This window comes from Nicotiana tabacum, chromosome 12 (assembly GCF_000715075.1).
Source record: "Nicotiana tabacum cultivar K326 chromosome 12, ASM71507v2, whole genome shotgun sequence".
NCBI classification, from domain to species: domain Eukaryota; kingdom Viridiplantae; phylum Streptophyta; class Magnoliopsida; order Solanales; family Solanaceae; genus Nicotiana; species Nicotiana tabacum.
This window is the reverse complement of record NC_134091.1, coordinates 26,469,035-26,478,414: the sequence shown is the minus strand read 5'-3', so window position 1 is coordinate 26,478,414 and position 9,380 is coordinate 26,469,035.

Sequence of the window (9,380 nt, the reverse complement as noted above, 5' to 3'; positions counted from 1 at the left end):
CACCAACCCTCGTACCCGAAGTTGAAAAAGAATTCTTGTTAAAATCGGGTACGTCGTCGGGGGTTTGGACCCTCTACACAGATGGTGATTCAAATGTGAAGGGGTCCGGGCTTAGCATTGTCCTGAAACCTCCCACAGGTGGCATTATTAGACAACCCATCAAAAATACTAGATTAACTAACAATGAGGCCGAGTACGAGGCCATGATTGCAGGTCTCGAGCTAGCTAAAAGCCTAGGAGCAGAAATCATTGAAGCCAAATGTGACTCTTTACTAGTGGTGAACCAAGTAAACAAAACTTTCGAGGTTCGAGAAGATAGGATGCAAAGGTATTTGGACAAATTACAAGTAACTCTACACCGTTTCAAAGAATGGACCCTACAGCATGTGCCTCGAGAACAAAACTGTGAGGCCGACACACTCGCAAATTTGGGGTCGTCGGTCGAGGAAGATAAGATCGACTCGGGGACTGTCGTTCAACTCTCGAAATCTGTAATTGAGGATGGACATGCAGAAATATATTCCACGGGCTTAACCTGGGATTGGAGAAATAATTATATTGAATATTTAAATAACAGAAAACTTCCATCGAACCCTAACGAATCGAGGGTTCTACGAACCAAGGTTGCTTGATTCACACTAGTTGAAGATGGAACATTATACAGAAGGACGTTTGACGGACCACTGGCGGTATGTTTGGGACCAGGAGACACCGATTATGTTTTACGAGAGGTTCATGAAGGCATTTGTGGAAACCACTCCGGCGCCGAACCGTTAATTCACAAAATCATCAGAGCAGGGTACTACTGGGATAGCATGGAGAAGGACACTAAGGAGTTCGTTCGAAAATGTGATAAATGTCAAAGGTTTGCACCGATGATCCACCAACCCAGAGAGCAGCTTCATTCGTTCATTTCTCCATGGCCATTCATGAAATGGGGAATGGCTATCGTCGGCCCCCTACCATTGGCCCCAGGTAAAGCTAAATTTATTCTGTTTATGACTGACTATTTCTCTAAATGGGTTGAAGCACAGGAGTTCAAAAAAGGTGAGAGAAAAAGAGGTTATAGATTTCATCTAGGACCACATCGTGTGTCGATTTGGGATACCAACAGAAATAACATGCTACAACGGTAGACAGTTTATCGGCGGTAGAGTGATGAAATTCCTCGAAGACCATAAAATAAAAAGAATACTGTCTACACCATATCATCCTAGCGGGAATGGACAGGCCGAATCGACGAACAAGATTATCATCCAAAACATAAAGAAAAGATTGAACGAAGCTAAAGGAAAGTGGAGAGAAATTTTGCCCGAAGTGCTTTGGGCATATCGGACAACATCTAAATCCAGTACAGGAGCAACCCCATTTTCCCTAGTGTATGGATCTGAAGCTCTAATTCCGATCGAAGTCGGGGAACCAAGCGTAAGGTTCGGATATACATCGGAAGAATCGAACTGCGAGGCAATGAATACAAGCCTCAAATTATTAGATGAAAAATGAGAGGCGGCACTGGTTCGAATGGCTGCACAAAAATAACGAATCGAAAGGTACTACGATAGAAGAACTAACCTCCGCCATTTCAAGGCCGGGGACTTAGTCCTAAGGAAGGTCACCATTAACACTCGAGATCCTAATGAAGGGAAGCTCGGCCCAAATTGGGAAGGACCCTATCAAGTCCTCGATATAGTCGGGAAAGGGTCTTATAAACTTGCAGCAATGGATGGAAAACCGTTACCAAAAAATTGGAACACATCACTTCTCAAACGATATTACTGTTAAGGTATGATTTTCTCCTCTATCATCTACATACTTACATTCGACACTAACTTATTGCAGGAATTCGATGAAAAACATCAAGACCTCTAGTTTTAAAGAACGTGTTGTACTCTTTTTCCCTCAAGTTCGGCTTTTATCCCAAATGAGTTTTTCCGAAAAGGTTTTTAATGAGACAACAACTATGTGCTACCCAGGGACAAATCAACAGTATCCGAAGCTCCTTCATAATCAACCTCGGATACTAGGGGGCTACCAAGCGAATAAATCACGTTCGGAACAAGAAAGTTGCACCATATCAAATTCATGACAAACAGGGTCTCGATAGAGAAAGGTGTAAGGGCCAAATGGTCAAAACGAACCATGCCCACGTAGTTTCGCTCAAGATACAAACACATGTGTAATGACTTATAAAGGAGAACTGCTTTTTCAGATATCTCATACTTTGAAAAGATTTTCCTGCTTCATGATTCAAACAGGCTTAAAGGCCAACCACCATCAAAGGGATTTTTGATAGTGATCATCAAAAGCCTACGGGCTAAGATATTCTGAGTTCGAGTTCGAAACAATCACTCACTCAAATTACTCCCTAAAGGCTATCTAAGTTCGAGTTCGAAACAATCACTCATTCGGTCATAAAAAGCCTACGGGCTAAAATATTCTGAGTTCGAGTTCAAAACAATCAGTCACTCAAATTAAAGCCGAAAGGCTATCTGAGTTCGAGTTCGAAACAATCACTCACTCGGTCATAAAAAGCCTACTGGCTAACATATTCTGAGTTCGAGTTCGAAACAATCACTCACTCAAATTAAAGCCTAAAGGCTATCTGAGTTCGAGTTCGAAACAATCACTAACTCAAAAAGCCTACGGGCTAAGATATTCTGAGTTCGAGTTCAAAACAATCACTCACTCAAATTAAAGCCTAAAGGCTATCTGAGTTCGAGTTTGAAACAATCACTCACTCAAAAAGCCTACGGGCTAAGATATTCTGAGTTCGAGTTCGAAACAATCACTTACTCAAATTAAAGCCTAAAGGCTATCTGAGTTCGAGTTCGAAACAATCACTCACTCGATCATAAAAAGCCTACGGACTAAGATATTCTGAGTTCGAGTTCGAAACAATCACTCGCTCAATTATTAAAAGCCTAAGGGCTATCTTACTTCGAGTCCGATCAATCACTCACTCGATCGTAAAAGTCTACGGGCTAATATACTTTGAGTTCGAGTTCGAAACAATCACTCACTCACTTATCAAAGCCTAAAGGCTATCTTGCTTCGAGTTCAAACGTTCACTCGACTACTAAACTTGTGGGCTACTTTTATTTTTCGAGTTCGGGCAAGCACCCACTCGACCACTAAGCCTGTGGGCTACTTTTATTTCGAGCTAGAGCGAACACTCACTCAGCCATAAAGGCTACGAAGGCCGAATTCGATGAAATCACCTAAATCCTCATAAAAACATCCGCAAGGAATGAATGAAATCTTCATGAAGCAAGACAGTAAAAGAAAAAGATAAATTGTATAGATATACAAGGGTGGTTTACATAAATGAATGCAACATAGAAGAAGCTAAGGGCTAAGCTTCTAGGTTATCATCGAGAGCGGTCTCTTCTCCACCGGGCTCCCCCCGTCTTCGGACTCGCTCTTGCTACCTTCATCATCATCATCATCATCATCATCGCCATCAGAAGCCAAGGCTTCAGTTTCAGCTTTGAGCTCTTTAGCCCTTTTTATCTCTTCGGCAAGGTCGAAACCTCGAGCATGTATCTCCTCGAGGGTCTCCCTCCGAGACCGACACTTAGCAAGTTCGGCAACCGATGTGCTCAACTGTCAGCCGTATCCGCTGCCTCTCTTGCCTCCATTTGAGCAGCCTCAGCATCAGCCCGATACACGGCAATGGACTTGTCCGCCATGACTTTCGACGACTCAACCTCCGCCTTGGCCTCAACAAGACGTGTTTCAAGATCTTCGATCCTTTTGGCCTGAGCCGAACCCTTTTGCTTGACGCTTCGAAGCTGAACTTCGGCCGATAATAATTTGGCCAAGATGGTTTCTTTTTCTACAGCCAGGCAGTCGATAGTCTCCTTCCACCGGTTACATTCGACCTTGATTTGATCGACTTCTTCCCGAAGCAACCCGATCTTTTCAACCTTTTGTTGCAGCTGATACAACGAAGGGATAGCTTCCACAGTTGGTAACAGAATGAGGCTCACCTGATTATCTAGTTCGGCCTCTTCTTCACGAGCCTTAGTCAAATCTGCTTAGAGGTCCTTTATAGCCTCGTCCTTTTGGCTGCAAAGAAGCCGCATGCATCTCTCTCCCCCGAGACCTTCTGAAGCTCGGCCTCACACTGGTTGAGGTCGACTCGAAACTTGCTAATGGCCTGCATAGTAGGGAAAAAACACAAGTCAAGTTTAGAAACGTCATTACCCGAGAAATGAAACGTTGGGCCTCTTTTAGGATAAGAGAAACGTCACTGATGTCGGAGGCATCATTTACTCCAGTAAAGCAATCCCGAAAAGGGTCCCCTACACTAGAGCCTCCGCCCATATCGGGGGGTCTTCAATTCTTGAGCTTCCTTTAACACCTCCTTAGAAAAGGTCGGAAGAGAAGGCAAATGACCCACTGTCATAGGCCCAAGTGAATCGCTCGGGACGCTCTGATCGAGACTCGGGGTACCGAAACCGACCCCGACCGGTATAGACGTCATCGGCTCAAAAGGTCTGGCGACCTCGATAGCTTTCGCAGATCGGATCACCAAAACTGACGTATCATTTTCATCATCTTCTTCTTCTCTCAGTCGTTGGACCGAGTCCATCGAAAGAGCGATTGCCTTCCTCCTCACCTTTCGAGTTTTGGGCTTGGGGTCCTCTGGCCGAGAGACGGCTTTTCGCTTCTTATCTTTCCCTGGTTCCGGGACCGGGGACTTGGTTCTTCCTTCACCACTCGAAGGCCTCAAAGCGGCATCCTTAGTTACACCTACATGAAAGAAAACCGGTAACGAATGGAGCATAAAAAATATTTCGAAGAACACGAGAAGTGACCCTTACCATGATTCTTGGCCTCCCATCTACCTTTTGCCAAATCACGCCAAGTGCGTTCGGCATAAGAGGAAGTCGAGGATAGAATCGGAGAAAGATACGAAAAGCAACGCCTTATAAAAACCACTTACGGTCGAAATTCCATTCCTCGAAGAACGATATTTTCTCTTCCAGAATGAGATCACGGGTCCTCACCTGAATATAATGGCCCATCCAACCCCGATCCCTGTCTTCGTCGATACTCGACATCAAAGCTTTCGATGCCCGACGATGAAGCCTGATTAGTCCTCGAAAGATTTGAGGCCGATACAATCGTATGAGGTGGTTTAGGGTAAAATTCACCCCTCCGACTTTATCGGAGAAGAAGCGAAGTAAGGTTACTATACGCCATAGAGAAGGATGAATTTGACCGAGGGTGACCTGATATCTTTTGCAAAAATCAATGATCACTGGGTCGACGGGACCCAACGTGAAGGGTAAGTATAAACACTTAAAAACCCCTCCACGTGAGTGATGACGCTCTCTTCGGGAGAGGAAATTTGCAACACAACCTCGGAACCCCAATTGCAGTCTTTCCTCACAACATCGAGATGGCCCTCTGTTATCAAGCACATGTACATCGACACATGCTCACATCGACCCGGAACAGACAAAGGATTTTCAACCTTAAAATCGACCTTTAGAGTACACAGGCCAAGAACGTACTCATGGGGAGGCGGCTCCACCGGCGCCTTGTCGCCGGACGGCCGTGAAGAGGAAGCTTTCTCCTTCTGAGGTACGATTTTTGAAGTTTTTGCCATTGATGTAAGAGAAAGAAAGCGTAGGAAGATGAAAGGTTGATGGTGCCAAACGCTGATGAAGGTGGCTCTACAGGCGGCGAAACAGAGGCAGAAAGAGTAAGAAACTTTGGGAGATTGAAGATGTAAAAGTGGTAAATAATAAATGGAAGGGCTATTTATAGGCTTATACCGTGGCGGTTCAGTATCAGCGATGGCCGACCACCGTCTGACGTGCATTAAATACCTTGAAAGACTAAATCGACGGGACATCTATCACATACGTCATGATCGAGCCGAGTGAAAACGTCAGCTTATAATCCGATCGAGCCGTCGGAAATCATATCGCTTCTCACCACATTCTTCCTGAGAAACGAGGGGACTATCTATATAAGGTCGAAATAGATTTCGGCCTCCGTACGTTTGTTCGAGCTCGAATGGTAAGCGATCGAAGTGAGAGCTCGAGACGAGTTCCGAGGATAGTACATACAATCCTCGAGCTCCAAGACCGATCGAGGAATCGGCTCGATATCATTATCGAGCCCATGACCAAATCGAACCGCAAGGCAAGAAGAAAGTTGTCGGAGATGCATCGATCGATTGACACTTACCCTGAATGTCGAACTCGAACTCAAGGCCGAGGGCTCGATCCAATACCGAGCTCGAGCCAGTATCGAGCTCGCAAACAGGAGCCGTTGCAACCACACTAGAGGAGAGAATCTTGGCAGGAATCAAGGAAGAGACAATTTATCATGGTTTCTCCACTATATATTTTTTATTATTATAAATAAAGTAACATCCTCTACTATAAAGGGGGAATCCTTGTAAGCAGGGGGGAGAGGGCAATAATAGACTGCTTCTATTTATTGAAGAATAAATCTCTTAAACTTTTTGACTCAACACACTCACTCTTCTAGTTCAATAATTTATATCTCATTTCTATAGCCAAGAATCCAAACATTTCCACTTCTACGTACGATTTATGTCGGGTTATATCACATATCCTTAGAACTACTTTTAAATTCAACTATATTCGATTTTTCGGATAAACACTAGTAAATTCTAAACATTATTTGCGGTCCTGTCAAAGGTTAATTAAAATTTAACAGAGCAAATTAAACCACTCCTCATAAAACATTTTCGAATAGTAGCACTTTCAATGTACTTTTAACACCAGTAAAGCAGATTTGGATCTGGTCTGATTAAAACTGGTCAATATTCTTTCAAAGGGGGGACTAGAATACTAGATGTAGTAGTAACATTTATTGTGCTGAGTGTATTTGGTGGTGTAATATGGTCAGGATGAGTCATCACTAACAAGATCAGAGAACCTAGTGTCGTTTTTTGTGTTGCTTCGTAACCAAGCACTCTTTTCCTGCAGCGAGATGCTAATACCTTGTTTGACCTTGTTTTTTTTTTTTTTTGTAAAAATTGCATGGGTACCCTGTTTGGTCGTCCATTTTTAACTTATACCCGTTTTATTTTTTCGTTTGTATCCGTACCCTTTTTTTGTTAAAAGCGTTTTAAAAAAGATGATTTTGCCCTTCTTTAATAAAAGACTATTGACAAACTGCAGGATTAAAATTTAAGCATTTTTAGCCTGAAATTTTAGCAAATAAACTAAAAAATTTCAGCTTGTTTAGACTGAAGTTTCGGATAAAACACAGGACAAAATTGTAGACTGCGTTACAAAATTTCAGCATATTTTGGTGTGAAATTTTAGCAAATGAACTAACTAATTTCAGCATGCATTAGCAAAAACTCTTTAGAAAATTACATACTGCAAGACAAAAATTTAAGCATGTTTAGTCTGAAATATTAGCAAATGAACTAAATAATTTCAGCATATTTTGTCTGAAATTTTAGCAAATGAACTAAATAACTTCAGCATGTTTTGTTTGAAATTTTAGCAAATGAACTAAATAACTTCAGCATGCATTAGCAAAAACTCATTAAAAAATTACATACTATAAGACAAAAACTTAAGCATGTTTAGTCTAAAATTTTAGCAAATGAACTAAAAAACTTAATCATGTTTAGTCTGATGTTTTAGCAAATGAATTAAATAACTTAAGCATGTTTAGTATGAAATTTTAGCAAATGAACTAAATAACTTAAGCATGTTTAGTCTGAAGTTTTAGCAAATGAACTAAATAACCTAAGCATGTTTAGTCTGAAATTTTAGCAAATGAACTAAATAACTTCAACATGTTTAGTCCGAAATTTTAGCAAATGAACTAAATAACTTCAGCATGTTTAGTCTGAAATTTTAGCAAATGAACTAAATAACTTCAGCATGTTTAGACTGAAGTTTCGGATAAAATTCATGACAAAACTGTAAACTGCAGGATAAATAACTTCAGCATGCATTAACATGAAGTTTTAGTTTCAACATGAAACAACTTCATGATATATTAGCATGAAGTTTTAGCTTCAACATGAAACAACTTCATGCTACATTAGCATGAAATTTTAGCTTCAAGGTGAAACAACTTCATGCAAGTGTGATTCTAAAGATGAATCTGGACAAGTTTCTGATTTTTTTATAAAGTTGATGAGAGGAGAGAAGGAGATCATTGTATATCTTTTGTCAGGGGTGTAATTGTCATATTATTACGAATTTTTTGTGAGATGGCTACCAAATCAATAATTTTAAAAAATAGGATACATGTTAAAAGGTGACACAAATATAGGGTACGACTGCAAATCCTCCTTCTTTTTTGAAGAAATTATATATATACTCTCCTAGTTTCAAATTAGATGAGGTACTTTCCATTTTAGTATGTTCAAAAATAAATGACACATTTTTAAATTTGGAAATAATTCAACTTTATACTCTTCATTGAAAAGATTTTATAACCACACAAATGTCATGGCCCCACACACTTTTACCCCTTAAACTTTTAAGACCACAAGTTTTAAAAGTCTTCTTATTTTTCTTAAACTTTGTGTCAAGTCAAACAACCTCGTCTAAATTGAAACGGAGGGAATATTGTTTTTTGCCAGACTTTTAGAAGAAAAATAGTGCTTTTGAATCGAAGTAGAAGTAATTTTTAAGAAGCAGAAAATAGCATCACTTTTTAAAAGTTTGACCAAACATTAATTCCGATTCAAAAATATTTTTCAAAGATTAATCAAACACAAATTATTTCTCGCCAATTTGTTTTTTAAAAAAATAAGCTGATTTTTAAACCTCGGCCAAACATCTCTACGCAGAAGTCACGTTCTTGAATTAGTTTTTCTATTTGTGCCCACTAGTAACATTTGCTCCTACGATACACAATCTTAAACAAGGGTATTGTGGCTCTAAACAGCAGGCAGTAGACAGAGTAACGTGAAAGTCTCTTTCACCCTCTCACCACTAATCACAATCCTCAATTTATGGATGCACTTTGCCTTTATCTCGTTCCATTTCCTACTTTTGGGATCATGCTACAATTGGTAAAGAAAATGGTATCACAACTTCATCCATAATTTAAACTTATTATGAAAGTGACCTCAAATTAATAGTACTTCACAACTTCTTTACCCTCTAGCACATACTTATTAGTATAAAAAAACAGCACTAACGGGTGTAAATTGATACCCTCTAGCACATACTAGTAAGGAATGTACCGACGTTATTTAAAAAAAAAAAGAAAAGAAAAGCTCTTCGTCTCAATACCTCTGTATTAAATTAGTACTATTAACTACCAAACCAATATTTCATGATTTTTTCACATGGATTATAATTATATCACATGGATTATTAGTCATCTAAAACTGTCCAGTTTAATTTGTTCCCAAT